General features: G+C 44.9%; 2 non-coding genes across 2 annotated transcripts; both read left to right on the top strand.

The window, feature by feature from the left end:
• The first annotated feature begins 7,936 nt into the window (after positions 1-7,936).
• On the top strand, positions 7,937-7,994 carry LOC117425973 (U7 small nuclear RNA). The gene has a single exon (XR_004548051.3). It is a non-coding gene; the product is annotated as a U7 small nuclear RNA (small nuclear RNA).
• Positions 7,995-10,334: 2,340 nt separating this feature from the next.
• LOC131698975 (U7 small nuclear RNA) lies at positions 10,335-10,392 on the top strand. The gene has a single exon (XR_009307970.1). It is a non-coding gene; the product is annotated as a U7 small nuclear RNA (small nuclear RNA).
• The last annotated feature ends 5,778 nt before the right edge of the window (positions 10,393-16,170 follow it).

Raw genomic sequence — 16,170 nt, 5'->3', positions numbered from 1 at the left:
CAGCAAGGTCTTGATGCTGTTGTAATCCTCTTTGAGGTGCACCGAGTGAGCCAGGGGAAGAGACGGGTACTTGTTACCATTATGGAGCAGCACGGCTTTGAGGCTCCTGGATGAACTGTCAGTGAAGAGGCGCCACTCATTCTGGTTCCAATTGTCTCGAACAGACTGGTCACATTGTGGCAGAAGCAGAGCCCATCTTGACGGGTGAAGAAGCTGGAAAAAGGTTGGTGACACTTCCTCTGATCTGCGACTTGCACACTTTCATCCAACAAGTTCCACTGCTTGAGCCTAGACGTCAAAAGCTCGGCATTGGACTTGGTGAGACCAAGATCTCTAATCAAGTCGTTGAGGTCTTTTTGGTTGGGGTAGTATGGGTTTCTCTCCTCAGCTCCACCTCTGAAATTGTCATCTGGATCTACAACGTCTTCCTCGCTCTCTGACTTGCTGCTCTCTTCTAAAGACGGCTGCTCTCTCTCCGGAGGAGTGGGTACGGGGAGCTCATGGCAGTGTGGCACCGGGGCGATGGATGAAGGAAGGTCTGGATACGTGATAGCAGGTGCATTCTTTCCAGTCCGACGTTTGGAAGGGTCCACCATGCAGAAGTAGCAGTTGCTTGAGTGGTCAGTGGGTTCCCGCCAAATTCTTGGGATAGCGAACTTCATGGCTCTTAATGTGTAAGAGATTCTCGCAAAATTTTTCATATATGATATATTTTTTCAATAACATTGAAAATTGTAAAACATTAGTACATAAAATTAAAAACTTTTACAATTTTAAAAATTTTAACAAATTTTATAACATAAAATTCCGAGCAACAATTGTCCATCTTACCTTCCAGAGTTTGCAGTGCTCGCAGGTGAAATGGGGTGCCCAGGGTTTGTCTTGATCCCCGACAGGCATGCCGAAATATGCCTTGTAGGCCTCACACATCTTAGCAGATGCTTCCACAGAGTACTTTTTCGCTCTTGTCTTGATAAATTGGCCGCAGACATAGCAAAATGCGTCTGCCGGATGCTTGCAGCCTCTTGATGCCATCTCAGAAAAATGCAGATATGTATCCACTTAGGCAGCTGGAACTAAACTGAACTGGTGGGCTTAAGGCCCCTGTATTTATACTACTATTTATATTACTGGAAAGTTCTGGAAAGTTCTAGAAGTTACTCCAAGTTTACTCAGCACTGAATCTATCTGGAATGTTCTGGAAAATAGGTACATTTCAAAATATCACTGTCCTGGTCACAAAAGCAAAGTTTGTGGGGAATAATAGCCATTTTCTATACTTTTGAGGCATAAGCAATTAGGAAATAACACTTACTACCCAGGAACCAAAAAAAATAAAAAATTTGTTACACGGTGTAATACGATCACGCGCCCAGCTTCACCAAACCACAAATCTCTGTCTGTTTATTTCCTGCATCTGGTCTGACGCCACCCACTCCGGCTGTCTTTGTGACACGTGGTGTCCTGCGTGGGATCTACAGCGCCTCCAGGACTCAGGCCAGAGCAGGAACCGCATTCTTGGATTTAAAAAAAAAAAAAAAGAGGAAAAAAAACAAAATGGCAGAAGACGCCATCAAAGTGCGGGACTGGATGCTGGAAAATGCTGGGCTGGAGGCCCAGTCTATCCCAGTAGTTGTCCGGTTCCTGCGATTTATGGATAGGGAACGATGGGAGGCTTATGCAAGGGAACAGACCGTAAGCACCTGGGAGGAAGGTGTGGGGTTGGTCCTCAGCTACCTGGAGGCAATTATAAGTGGAACAGCCATGTGTCTGCTCAATTCTGAATGCTGTCTAGATCATTTTGAATGACCTTTGCTGCTTCAACAGTGTTTGCCACTCCTCCTATTTTTGTGTCGTCTGCAAATTTAATTAGTTTGCTTACTATACCAGAATCTAAATCATTAATGTAGATTAGGAATAGCAGAGGACCTAAAACTGATCCCTGTGGTACACCACTGGTTAACTCGCTCCATTTTGAGGTTTCTCCTCTAATTAGTACTTTCTGTTTTCTACATGTTAACCACTCCCTAATCCATGTGCATGCATTTCCTTGAATCCCTACTGCATTCAGTTTGAGAATTAATCTTTTATGCGGGACTTTGTCAAAAGCTTTCTGGAAATCTAAATAAACCATGTCATATGCTTTGCAGTTATCCATTTTCAATGTTGCATCCTCAAAAAAGTCAAGTAGGTTAGTTAGACACGATCTCCCTTTCCTAAAACCATGCTGACTGACTCCCAGGATATTGTTACCATATAGGTCATTTTCCATTTTGGATCTTATTATAGTTTCCATAAGTTTACATATAATAGAAGTCAGGCTTACTGGTCTGTAGTTACCTGGTTCGGTTTTGTCTCCCTTTTTGTGGATCGGTATTACGTTTGCTATTTTCCAGTCTGTCGGTACAACCCCTGTGTCAAGAGACTGTTGCATGATCTTGGTTAGCGGTTTGTAAATAACGTCTTTCATTTCTTTGAGTACTATTGGGAGGATCTCATCTGGCCCAGCCAGGAGTCCTACAGAGGAGTAGCAGACAGCTTCAACACCAGCACCAACAGGTCACTAATATGCACATATCTTCATGAGGTGTGTTCTCTGATATCTAACCACCTCTCATAGAAGATCTCCTGGCCCACAGATCTTGCTGTCCATGAAATTGAACAGGGTTTCCTGAACACACTGTGTGCAGTAGGTGGATGCCACATAGCCATTGAAAAGCCACAAGGAGTTGAAAACCTGGATTCATATTTCAATAGAAATATGAACCTCACTGCTTTTTGCAACAGCACTGCCCGTTTCATTGATATAAATGCTGGTCACCCTGGAAGCTGACATGATGCTTGTGTTTGTCACATGACAGAGGTGGCAGAGCACTGCTGGAAAACCCTCAGTCCCTTCTACCTGGGGATCGGCACATCAATGGCGATCCTGCATACCCGCTGTCACAGTACCTCATGACCCCATTCCGGGACAATGGGCATTTAACTGTACAACAGCAGAGGTGCAACCAGAAACTCTGTTCAGCCAGGATGGGGATTGAAAGAGCTTCAGGCTCTGCAGATTTCAGTATCTCTTTGAAACCTTCTTTTGTCCCACATCCTTTTTTTTCTCTTTTCCTGTTTGTCTTTTTGATCCCAAGAACATCACCTCTGTTTTATCCTGGCTTAACATGAAGACATTTTCAGACATCCATTGCTGAATGTCATGAAGAACATTTCCAGTTGAGGTATCACCTGGCTTCAAGTTGAGTTGAGCATCTTCAGCATAGTAATGAAAGTTTACCTCATGTCTACGGACAACAGCACCCAGAGGCAGCATATATACGGCATTAAATAGCAACTTCATGCAGTGCCGTATTTCATTTAAATATTCTATTGACATGCAGCGTTCGTACCCCGTTTTGTGAAGGGTTTGTTATCGGTAACATTTTTTTAAATAGGGTTTGAGTGCATATTTGTGCAGCCAGCTAAATTTCAGTATGTTAGGCTACTTTTAAAAAAAAAATGTTTTTGGTAATCATACTGTTTGTTGTGTTCATGAAGTTTATTCAAAATGCTGTCAGGTGATCTGTTGCTGGTGATTGCTTAAATAAAGTCTGCATCCATTTGTTATATTTGTACAACTTGTGAATGAAACCAGAGAGTAGCTTAATTTACTAAATTAAGTGATTCTATAAATCTACTGTTAAACTGTGAACATTTTGACTGTGATTCTGCCTCTCAGAAAATGTCTACCTTAAGTCCTAAGTATACGCTGGGTCCTGACTGCAGTGTTTGCGCTAAACGAGCAGGACTGTACAGTACAGTGTTTCAAATGGTTTTGGATATTTGGCATTTCCGTGTTTTTGTTTTATGACGGCTAATTGAGATTTTTATTAATTCTATACATTCCCTGTTATTTACACTAAAGCATCAAAGTGCATAGCTATTTGTTTTACGTTAGAAATGAACATAAATGATTTCTTTGGAGGTTCTTCTTGCTTGTGGTTGTATGGGTGAATGTTTGCGATTTTTGTAAGCCTAATGTAATGTAAATAATCGTTTAGGTCTATTTGAAATGCTTCGCCATTATTGATAGCTGCGCTGGCGCAGTCTCTCAGTGTAAGTGTACATGTAGGTTTTAAATACTCGTTCACCTTCTATCCCTGACACGGTTTTTATTATTTATTTACTTACTCTGTACAGTACAATATGATGCTTGTGAAAAGCTTGAAATGTTTGCTACGATCAGCATTCTGGGAGCTGTAGTTCAAACTGATGCGCATTCCAAAGTGATTGTATTGTTACAGGTCCAGTCAGAACTACACAAAAACGGTAACCAAATCGTACAACTGCGCATGCGTAGCATTCGGGTTTTTTTGTTTTTTTTTTTTAATTACTTTTTTTATATTAAAATACACATTTTTAAAGCTCCACACCCACAAAGGGCACTAAAGTCTACTTTAGATGCAGTAACTTGCCAAATGGGAGTAGTCGCTGTCCAGTAGTTTTTTTTTTTTTTTTATTTTTTTTTTTTTTTTTTTTTTTTTTACCTACATGTGAATAATAAAAACCGCTCTCCCGGCACCAAACTTACACGAAAAACTGCCTGTTTCTAAAAGTGCTGCAGCTCAAAAACTACTGGACAGAACAACACAAAACTGTCAAAAAAATCCAAACGGCAGGCATATTGATTCGTGTTAACCCTACTTTTCGAGCTGCACAAAACAGGGGCTTATAATGGAACTGTGCTGTAGCAGTGTGGAGTAGTGGTTAGGGCTCTGGACTCTTGACCGGAGGGTTGTGGGTTCAATCCCCAGTGGGGGACACTGCTGTTGTACTCCTGAGTAAGGTACTTTACCTAGATTGCTCTAGTAATAACCCAACTGTATAAACGGGTAATTGTATATAAAAATAATGTGATATGTGAAATAATGTATAATGTGATATGTTGTAACAATTGTAAGTCGACCTGGATAAGGGCGTCTGCTAAGAAATAAATAATAATAATAATTTAAATAACGCCAGCATTTAATCAAACGGAGTACAACAGGGAAACAGCATATCGCCGTCTGTCGGTTGAGATGAGAACTGCGCCTCTTAAATGAATGACATGTTTTTTTCTATGTTGTCTGTGAAATGTTGCATTGTTGTCCCGCGTGGTTTTCCTGTATTCAGAACTAGAGCTGTATCTCCATCGTGTTCACTTCTGTATGAAAGGAACATTCTAGTTAAGCTCATATCATTTGCTATCCCGGTTTCCTATGGGGATTTCAACAGAGAACCGCGCAGCGTCGCCTGCTGCTTACAAGTGGAATTGCAAAGGCAATAAGTATCGAAGAACTCGCTGCTCTGTTTCAGTTATTTATTTACAGACCCAGTCTAATTTAATATTAACTTTTCGATACCACAGTGTATTAGTCCGTGTGTTTCTTTATATATATATATATATATATAACCAGCATAAGAGAGAAAAGAACCTCAACAAGCACAAGCCTAGAGTTAAATGACCAAGAGCTTGTGAGAAAACTGCGTGGGACACAGTAAACACAGATCTCTGCTTTGCGTTGGAAAGGTTAAGTGGAACAGTTGAAAAGAAGCTGGATAAATTTGGGGACATCATCTATGCCTATGGAAGCGAGATGTTTGGAGTTGAAGAAAGGAAAGAAAAAGTACAAATTATTTCTGGAAAGTCTAGACGGCAACAGGAGATTGAACTGTTAGTCAGAGAAAGGAGGCAGCTGAGGAAGGAATGGAGAAGAGCAGAACAAAGTTAGAAGGAGGGACACTGTCTTTTCCAAGGGGTCATAAAAGACAAGCTTGCAAGACTTGTTGCCCTTGTTTTGATGTAGTCTCCCTTATGTTTTTTTTTTTATTTCTCCGCCCTTCCTTTCTAGTTTAAATGCTTCTTAACCTCCTCGAGGATCCTTTCTCTTATCAGCAGTTTCGCTTTTATTTTGACAGTGTAATTGATTTATTTATCCACAGTTTCATGTCATCTTGCAGTTATTTTGAAAACTGTATTTATTTATTTTAAAATCGTCCGTGAATCAAAACTTAAAATGGGTAAAAATGGCTGTGAGCATTTTTAGTGACGAAGAACAAAGCGACGCGATTGGCAGACTTACCTTGTGGGGATTTGAATAGCCCAAACAACTTCACGTACTGTGCATACAAAGACGATGCCTTCTTGGACGAGGCAGCAGTGAGTACCTTCTCAGGGGTGATGGGAGTTGCAAATAAGCCCAAGCCCCCTCGAAGCAAGCGTAGAGCTATGAGTGGGAAGAGTGTCCCGACCTCCCAATCGTAGTCGCTATGGGGTGGACGCAGCGACTCCTTTTCTTGTTAGCTACCCTGATGGCCCGGATATGTGTGTCTGTTAATGTCAGGAGCATCAGGGAGACACAAAAAAGATTTGATGTACTAAACTATCTAGCTAACTTAAAAACAGATATCATCTTTCTGCAGGAGTGTGGTATTTCGTCGAGCCCTGATTATAGGGACCTGAAGGAGAGTTGGACCCTGGGGGACTCCTTCTGGTCGGGCTCCAACATAGCCAGAGCCGACGGAGTAGGTATCCTGTTTAAAAACCCATTTATTACCTCCCGCAGCAGCAGGGAGGTAGAACCTGGTAGAATTCTGAGCGTGGATGTGACATACAACAACACTCCCCTCAGACTGGTCAGTGTCTACGCACCCACTAACCAAAACGAAAGAGTTCAATTTTTTCCACAGCTGCGTCCACTCCTGCTGGGGAACGTACCCGTCATCGTGTCAGGTGACTTCAATTGTGCTCTAAGGGACGTAGACCGGAGCAGGCCACGCAACGACCGCTCTAGTAGAGTTTTATCCTCCGTAATATCTGATTTCTCCCTGTGTGATGCAGGTAAGGACCTGGTGCCTCCCTTTACCTGGGTGAGCTCATCTGGGACCTCCTTCTCCTGTATAGATCTCGTCCTGCATACCAGCTCCCTTACGAAGACGGCAGTAGACACCCAGGCCGTCTTCTTCTCTGACCATAGGCTCCTGCAGGTAACATTGCAGGTCCCTCAGACCTCCCAGATGGGGTCAGGGGTCTGGAAATTAAACACTTCCTTACTCAACGACCCCTCCATAGCTGCAGCCTATAAGAGCAGGCTTGTTGAGTGGACCACTTTGCGTGACCTATTCAACTCCCCTATAGAGTGGTGGGAGATGGTCAAAATGAGAACTAAGGGTTATTTCATAGCAGCAGGCAAGAGGAAAGCAAAAGAAAGGAGGCGTAGGACGTTCGGGCTCCTCCCACTCAGGCGTAGGACGTTCGAGCTCCTCCCACTCAGGCGTAGGACGTTCAGGCTCCTCCCGCTTGGGCTGTGGACGCTCAGGCTCCTCCCGCTTGGGCTATGGATGCTCAGGCTCCTCCCGCTTGGGCTGTGGACGCTCAGGCTCCTCCCGCTTGGGCTGTGGAGGCAAAACCAGCAGGCATTCTTCCTCTGCTGGTGGACCTGCTACCTGGGCTGCTGTTCCACTTATAACTGCCTCCAGGTAGCTGAGGACCAACCCCACACCTTCCTCCCAGGTGCTTACGGTCTGTTCCCTCTCATACGCCTCCCATCGCTCTCTGTCCATAAACAGCAGGAACCAGACGGCTACTGGTATTGACTGGGCCTCCAGCATCAAAACTTAAAACGGGTAAAAATGGCTGTGAGCATTTTTAGTGAAGAACAACAAAGTGACGCGATTGGCTGAAATGGGTAATAAATTTGCATATCAGACTTCATGGTAAACGGGTCTCTTATTTTATTAATCAGTTACTCTTCGCAGAACATGAGCGCGCGCATTAACCCGGTTTGTTCTCATGTGTAGAATGCGGGTGTGCGCGCGGTATTGCGCTAGTTATTTATTTATTATTTGGTCACCAGAACTTCAATACGGTTCAAGTTTAGAAGGGTGGACGGGACTCGGCTTATTTGCTAAATGGATTTTTAGCTCTTTTAGTATTTGTCCAGCAGGCTTTCTCTCTGGAGGAAGCCCATTAATTTGTGTGAAAAATAGATATCAAACCTTGATCGGGTTTTTACTGAACAAATAAACACTGAAACCATGACATGCATTGTTTTGCACGGACATAGTGCTTATAAACAAAGGATAAGTTGGCAGTGTAAAATAGTTCTCGCTTTATTTCATCAGTATCCATGAAAGGGAGCGTAGTTGTTAATAGTCACAGTCCACAAATCCTGCTGACGGAAACTACGCTTCCATGTAGTGCAGAATCGATAGAACTCAAGTGAAAGAAAAGAGCTGGGCTGATGGGAGCTCACCGTCTCGCTAAACAAATCAAACGAAATACAAATCACGCTCAAATACATTTCAAATAGCACACACATCTCAATAATACATAGAAAAACTCAGGATACAAAATAATATCAATTCATAAACTTCTGTTTAATATGTTTCTTTGCTGAATATATGTATTGCATTTCCTGAATATAGGTTTATTTTGGTGCTTATTTTGGCGAGAGCCGAGTTCAAATCAGCATGAAGTTTTAACATCTACTCTCATGTAATGGAAATCATGAAGAGCTGGATACGTCCGGTGACTGCTGTGAATAGTGCAGCTGGCAACAAGGGAAAGACCTCGTGACAGCCTGAAGAGACAGCTGACAGGAGGAAAGAGATCCCATTGGGGCTGGCAAGGGTTAGCTACCCTTGTCGGCAGTATCCAGCTCTGTGTTTACAGGATGCTGGACATACCCACCCAAGGCTTCTAAGAAATTAAAGAGAAAAATATCCCTAGAGTCTGCGAGAGCGGGGGCGGAAGATGACTCAACGTTGGACAACACGGTTAACGACTTAGGAACGGAAACGGATATGAGTATGGAGAGTACTTCACAAAAGCCTACTTCAAGATCTGCAGTTAACAAAGACGTGGAACTCCAGGTTTGTGTCTGCAGCTGGAGCAAGGCGACAACGGTCAGGGGTTTGAAGATTCATCAAGGGAGAATGAAATGCTTGAGGGAGAAGGGACAAGGGCCTCGCATTGATCAGTACTTCTTATGAAGTCAGTCAAGTCAGTCGAATGAAATCCAGCGACAGGAAGCAAACCACATTTCGCAGGACATCAGCACCCCTGTCATAGACGTGAGGAGGACTTGCATGGATACAGTTAGTGAAGAACCTAATGATCCTTGTGAACTCGGTCAGACAAACCAGCATAAGAGAGAAAAGAACCTCAACGGGCACAAGCCAAGAGTTAAATGACCAAGAGCTTGTGAGAAAACTGCATGGGACACAGTAAACACAGATCTCTAGGGCAGCAGTGTGGAGTAGTGGTTAGGGCTCTGGACTCTTGACCGGAGGGTCGTGGGTTCAAATCCCGGTGGGGACACTGCTGCTGTACCCTTGAGCAAGGTACTTTACCTAGATTGCTCCAGTAAAAACCCAACTGTATAAATGGGTAATTGTATGTAAAAATAATGTGATAGCTTGTAACAATTGTAAGTCGCCCTGGATAAGGGCGTCAGCTAAGAAATAAATAATAATAATAATAATAATAATAATAATAATAATAATAATAATCTCTGCTTTGCGTTGGAAAGGTTAAGTGGAACAGTTGAAAAGAAGCTGGATAAATTTGGGGACATCATCTATGCCTAAGGAAGCGAGATGTTTGGAGTTGAAGAAAGGAAGGAAAAAGTACAAATTATTTCTGGAAAGTCGAGACGGCAACAGGAGATTGAACGCTTAGTTAGAGAAAGGAGGCAGCTGAGGAAGGAATGGAGAAGAGCAGAACAAAGTTAGAAGGAGGGACTCTGTCTTTTCCAAGGGGTCATAAAAGACAAGCTTGCAAGACTTGTTGCCCTTGTTTTGATGTAGTCTCCCTTATGTTTTTTTTTTACTTCTCCGCCCTTCCTTTCTAGTTTAAATGCTTCTTAACCTCCTCGAGGATCCTTTCTCTTATCAGCAGTTTCGCTTTTATTTTGACAGTGTAATTGATTTATTTATCCACAGTTTCATGTCATCTTGCAGTTATTTTAAAAACTACATTTATTTCTTTTAAAATCGTCCGTGAATCAAAACTTAAAACGGGTAAAAATGGCTGTGAGCATTTTTAGTGAAGAACAACAAAGTGACGCGATTGGCTGAAATGGGTAATAAATTTGCATATCAGACTTCATGGTAAACGGGTCTCTTATTTTATTAATCAGTTACTCTTCGCAGAACATGAGCGCGCGCATTAACCCGGTTTGTTCTCATGTGTACAATGCGGGTGTGCTCGCGGCATTGCGCTAGTTATTCATTTATTATTTGGTCACCAGAACTTCAATAAGGTTCAAGTTTAGAAGGGTGGACGGGACCTCGGCTTATTTGCTAAATGGATTTTTAGCTCTTTTAGTATTTGTCCAGCAGGCTTTCTCTTTGGAGGAAGCCCATTAATTTGTGTGAAAAATAGATATCAAACCTTGATCGGGTTTTTACTGAACAAATAAACACTGAAACCATGACATGAATTGTTTTTGCATGGACATAGTGCTTATAAACAAAGGATAAGTTGGCAGTGTAAAATAAATCTCGCTTTATTTCATCAGTATCCATGAAAGGGAGGGTAGTTGTTAATAGTCACAGTCCACAAATCCTGCTGACGGAAACGACGCTTCCATGTAGTGCAGAATCGATAGAACTCAAGTGAAAGAAAAGAGCTGGGCTGATGGGAGCTCACCGTCTCGCTAAACAAATCAAACGAATTACAAATCACGCTCAAATACATTTCAAATAGCGCGCACATCTCAATAATACATAGAAAAACTCAGGATACAAAATAATATCAATTCATAAACTTCTGTTTAATATGTTTCTTTGCTGAATATATGTATTGCATTTCCTGAATATATGTTTATTTTGGTGCTTATTTTGGCGAGAGCCGAGTTCAAATCAGCATGAAGTTTTAACATCTACTCTCATGTAATGGAAATCATGAAGAGCTGGATACGTCCGGTGACTGCTGTGAATAGTGCAGCTGGCAACAAGGGAAAGACCTCGTGACAGCCTGAAGAGACAGCTGACAGGAGGAAAGAGACCCCATTGGGGCTGGCAAGGGTTAGCTACCCTTGTCGGCAGTATCCAGCTCTGTGTTTACAGGATGCTGGACATACCCACCCAAGGCTTCTAAGAAATTAAAGAGAAAAATATCCCTAGAGTCTGCGAGAGCGGGGGCGGAAGATGACTCAACGTTGGACAACACGGTTAACGACTTAGGAACGGAAACGGATATGAGTATGGAGAGTACTTCACAAAAGACTACTTCAAGATCTGCAGTTAACAAAGACATGGAACTCCAGGTTTGTGTCTGCGGCTGGAGCAAGGCGACAACGGTCAGGGGTTTGAAGATTCATCAAGGGAGAATGAAATGCTTGAGGGAGAAGGGACAAGGGCCTCGCATTGATCAGTACTTCTTATGAAGTCAGTCAAGTCAGTCGAATGAAATCCAGCGACAGGAAGCAAACCACATTTCGCAGGACATCAGCACCCCTGTCATAGACGTGAGGAGGACTTGCATGGATACAGTTAGTGAAGAACCTAATGATCCTTGTGAACTCAGTCAGACAAACCAGCATAAGAGAGAAAAGAACCTCAACGGGCACAAGCCTAGAGTTAAATGACCAAGAGCTTGTGAGAAAACTGCGTGGGACACAGTAAACACAGATCTCTGCTTTGCGTTGGAAAGGTTCAAGTGGAACAGTTGAAAAGAAGCTGGATAAATTTGGGGACATCATCTATGCCTATGGAAGCGAGATGTTTGGAGTTGAAGAAAGGAAGGAAAAAGTACAAATTATTTCTGGAAAGTCGAGACGGCAACAGGAGATTGAACGCTTAGTTAGAGAAAGGAGGCAGCTGAGGAAGGAATGGAGAAGAGCAGAACAAAGTTAGAAGGAGGGACTCTGTCTTTTCCAAGGGGTCATAAAAGACAAGCTTGCAAGACTTGTTGCCCTTGTTTTGATGTAGTCTCCCTTATGTTTTTTTTTACTTCTCCGCCCTTCCTTTCTAGTTTAAATGCTTCTTAACCTCCTCGAGGATCCTTTCTCTTATCAGCAGTTTCGCTTTTATTTTGACAGTGTAATTGATTTATTTATCCACAGTTTCATGTCATCTTGCAGTTATTTTAAAAACTACATTTATTTCTTTTAAAATCGTCCGTGAATCAAAACTTAAAACGGGTAAAAATGGCTGTGAGCATTTTTAGTGAAGAACAACAAAGTGACGCGATTGGCTGAAATGGGTAATAAATTTGCATATCAGACTTCATGGTAAACGGGTCTCTTATTTTATTAATCAGTTACTCTTCGCAGAACATGAGCGCGCGCACTAATCCGGTTTGTTCTCATGTGTAGAATGCGGGTGTGCGCGCGGCATTGCGCTAGTTATTCATTTATTATTTGGTCACCAGAACTTCAATATGGTTCAAGTTTAGAAGGGTGGACGGGACCTCGGCTTATTTGCTAAATGGATTTTTAGCTCTTTTAGTATTTGTCCAGCAGGCTTTCTCTTCCGAGGGTCTGTGAGAGGTTTGTTCGGGTGAGGAGGAACAGAATTTTTTTTTTATTTTTGACTGGCTTTCTTCAGCTCGGCAACTTTTTGGAAGACTAATGCTCAGTCTGGTTTTGGCTTGCCCAATCCAGGCCGAGGGTCTTTCAAGATTTTGTTGACTGTTGAGAGCAGTTTTTTCTTTTTCAGGCGGTTCCAGTTTTTTTCTTTTTCAGGCTTTTCCAGACGTTCCTGGAGTTAGAGAGAAGGAGGACCTACCATCCAGACGACCTTTGAGGACCCTTTGATGACCTAGACGACCTCATCCCCAGCCCTTGATTGTAATCAAGATCCAGACCGAGAGAGCAGCAGGCGCCCAGCAGAGGGTGCCATCTGGGAGGAGCAGAGGGCGGCCCCGGACCCCGAGGAGGCGTCACAGCCACGATTCTTCCTACGTGGTCTCGGTGCCAAGCAGCGCCCCCTACTCCGCCAGGGAAGGACACCGTTCACCTGGGGAGGGGGTCCCTCTTGCGAGGCGACCATCTCCTCAGGGACTAAAGTAATAGTTCCTTCAACTGCCCAGATTTGCTGCTTACGTTGTTTCTTTTCCGTAGAGAGAGACAACCCGGACGTCCAGAGGCTTCTCCCACCCCAATCGGAGGAGCCAGCTGAAGGATGGCGTTCCGGCCAACCCAGGAGACCAGGAGGCACAATGCGGTGCGCTTCACAAGAAACAAGCAAGATGAAACGGAACCAGGACTGACGAGACTGGAGTTCAGCCGGACCATTCTTCAGAGGGGTATGGGTTTTTCCCCTTCTGACTTGAATTGTTTGGTGAAATTGCCAGGGCTTAAGGAAGTGTTTGAGGTCAGTTTTAGGAACCCCCAAAAGTTACAAGAAATGTGGTCCTTTTGGGGGGAGAATAAATATCTCGCTCCATACAAAGAATTTTGTGTGGATGCACTGACAGACAGAGAAATGAAAGTTGTTACTGTCCAATTTTTCAATGAGGCTGTTAGCGACTATGATATTACAACATGGCTTAACCGCTATGGGAGGGTGTCATCAGAAGGGAGGAAAATTACAGATGAAGATGGGGTTTGGACAGGAGCCAGAAAGTGGCTGGTACGCCTTAATGTTGATCCATCGGGCATTGGAGGCGTCCGCCACATTCCAAACTCCATAGTGTTAGGGCCCAACAGAGGGCTGGTATTCTATAATGGGATGCCAAAACTCTGCAGGAAATGTGGGGAATTAGGACACCTGGCGGCCGCGTGTACTGTAGTCAAGTGCAGGAACTGCGGCGCCCCCCACGAGACCAGCCACTGCAGAGAAGAGAGGCAGTGCAATTTGTGTGGAAAGAAGGGGCACCTGTTTAAGGACTGCCCCTCTTCCTATGCCAACATGGCCAGAGCCAGCAAGGCAAACACGAACAAGCCTAGGCCTGAGCAGGAAGAGGGAGCAAGTAACAAAGATCAGTCCACATCACCACCAACAGTATCCAAGACCCAGACTCCAGCACCACCATCATCACCAGCACCCCCCTCACCCCCCCGCCCCCGAGACATGTCCCGTTTTACGAGGACCCCTTCCCCCAGCCCAGAGAGAGAGTACAACAGCCACTCCACTAGCTCCTCCAGTAGCTCCTCTGATGCAGAACACGAGGCAGGGAGGGAGCCCGGACCCAGCAGCGGCCCCCCCCTGAGTAGGGCCCTCTCAGCGCCAGCACTCCCCCTCGGCTCTCGTTATGACGCCATAAGGATTGAGTCCGTGGGGGAGGAAAGCGAAAGCGACAGTGAAAGTGAGAGTGAGAAGGAGGGGAAGGGAGTGAAGAACCAGCAGAGGGTGGGGAAAAGAAAGGGTAGAGACGAGGGGGGGAAAAGAAAGAAGATCAGGATCAAAGACAGCAAGTTGCAGGTGGCCCCCATAGATTCAAAACCAGCTAATGTCCACACAAAGTCCCCAGTCTTGCCCTCGCAGGCAGAGACGGAGGCGAGTGGGACGGCTACACTGCCGCCTAGTGGGCAGGTAGCAGCCAGCCAGGGCATCCCCAGCCAGCCTTCCCAGTTGTTGGCACATACCCTAGCACACCTCGCAGAAGAGGTGTTCACTAATGCACCGAGGGAGAGGTCGGGGTCAACACCTTCCCTGACCAGCAGTACCTCGGTAGCAATGACCCTCTTCAAGCGAAGGGCCTCCCTTCAAAGCATCCTTGACCCCCTCCCTTGTATGGGCAAAACCAGGGGCCCCCTAGAGGTCCTCCTAGATACAGCACTGGAGGACATGGGAATACCCCTGGACGCGGTAAGCCAGAAGTCTGCTAACAGCTCCAATTCAACAGACGGTAACAGCCAAAGAATGCTGTCTGTCGTAACCCCCCCCCAGGACAAAGCTGACCCACACGTTCCGAGGGGCCCTGAGCAAGTTCCACCAGACTTACCTTGTGGGGAGTTGAATAGCCCCAACAACTCCACGTACTGTGCATATAAAGACGGTGCCTTCTTGGACGAGGCAGCAGTGAGTACCTTCTCAGGGGTGATGGGAGTTGCAAATAAGCCCAAGCCCCCTCGAAGCAAGCGTAGAGCTAAGAGTAGGAAGAGTGTCCCGACCTCCCAATCATAGTCGCTATGGGGTGGACGCAGCGACTCCTTTTCTTGTTAGCTACCCTGATGGCCCGGATATGTGTGTCTGTTAATGTCAGGAGCATCAGGGAGACACAAAAAAGATTTGATGTACTAAACTATCTAGCTAACTTGAAAGCAGATCTCATCTTTCTGCAGGAGTGTGGTATTTCGTCGAGCCCTGATTATAGGGACCTGAAGGAGAGTTGGACCCTGGGGGACTCCTTCTGGTCGGGCTCCAACATAGCCAGAGCCGACGGAGTAGGTATCCTGTTTAAAAATCCATTTATTACCTCCCGCAGCAGCAGGGAGGTAGAACCTGGTAGAATTCTGAGCGTGGATGTGACATACAACAACACTCCCCTCAGACTGGTCAATGTCTACGCACCCACTAACCAAAACGAAAGAGTTCAATTTTTTCCACAGCTGCGTCCACTCCTGCTGGGGAACGTACCCGTCATCGTGTCAGGTGACTTCAATTGTGCTCTGAGGGACGTAGACCGGAGCAGGCCACGCAACGACCGCTCTAGTAGAGTTTTGTCCTCCGTAATATCTGATTTCTCCCTGTGTGATGCAGGTAAGGACCTGGTGCCTCCCTTTACCTGGGTGAGCTCATCTGGGACCTCCTTCTCCCGTATAGATCTCGTCCTGCATACCAGCTCCCTTACGAAGACGGCAGTAGACACCCAGGCCGTCTTCTTCTCTGACCATAGGCTCCTGCAGGTAACATTGCAGGTCCCTCAGACCTCCCAGATGGGGTCAGGGGTCTGGAAATTAAACACCTCCTTACTCGATGACCCCTCCATAGCTGCAGCCTATAAGAGCAGGCTTGTTGAGTGGACCACTTTGCGTGACCTATTCAACTCCCCTATAGAGTGGTGGGAGATGGTCAAAATGAGAACTAAGGGTTATTTCATAGCAGCAGGCAAGAGGAAAGCAAAAGAAAGGAGGGCCAAATATAAACACCTGAATGCTGCCCTCCAGCGTCTGAGCCTGCTTCAGCTTCGGGGGTTCCCTGTAAGCGACGAGATAGCCCAGACCAAGCTAGATCTTTCAGTGCTTTGTAGGG

This window comes from Acipenser ruthenus, chromosome 20, assembly GCF_902713425.1.
Source record: "Acipenser ruthenus chromosome 20, fAciRut3.2 maternal haplotype, whole genome shotgun sequence".
Lineage (NCBI taxonomy): Eukaryota > Metazoa > Chordata > Actinopteri > Acipenseriformes > Acipenseridae > Acipenser > Acipenser ruthenus.
This window is presented reverse-complemented; position numbering and strand designations above follow the sequence as displayed.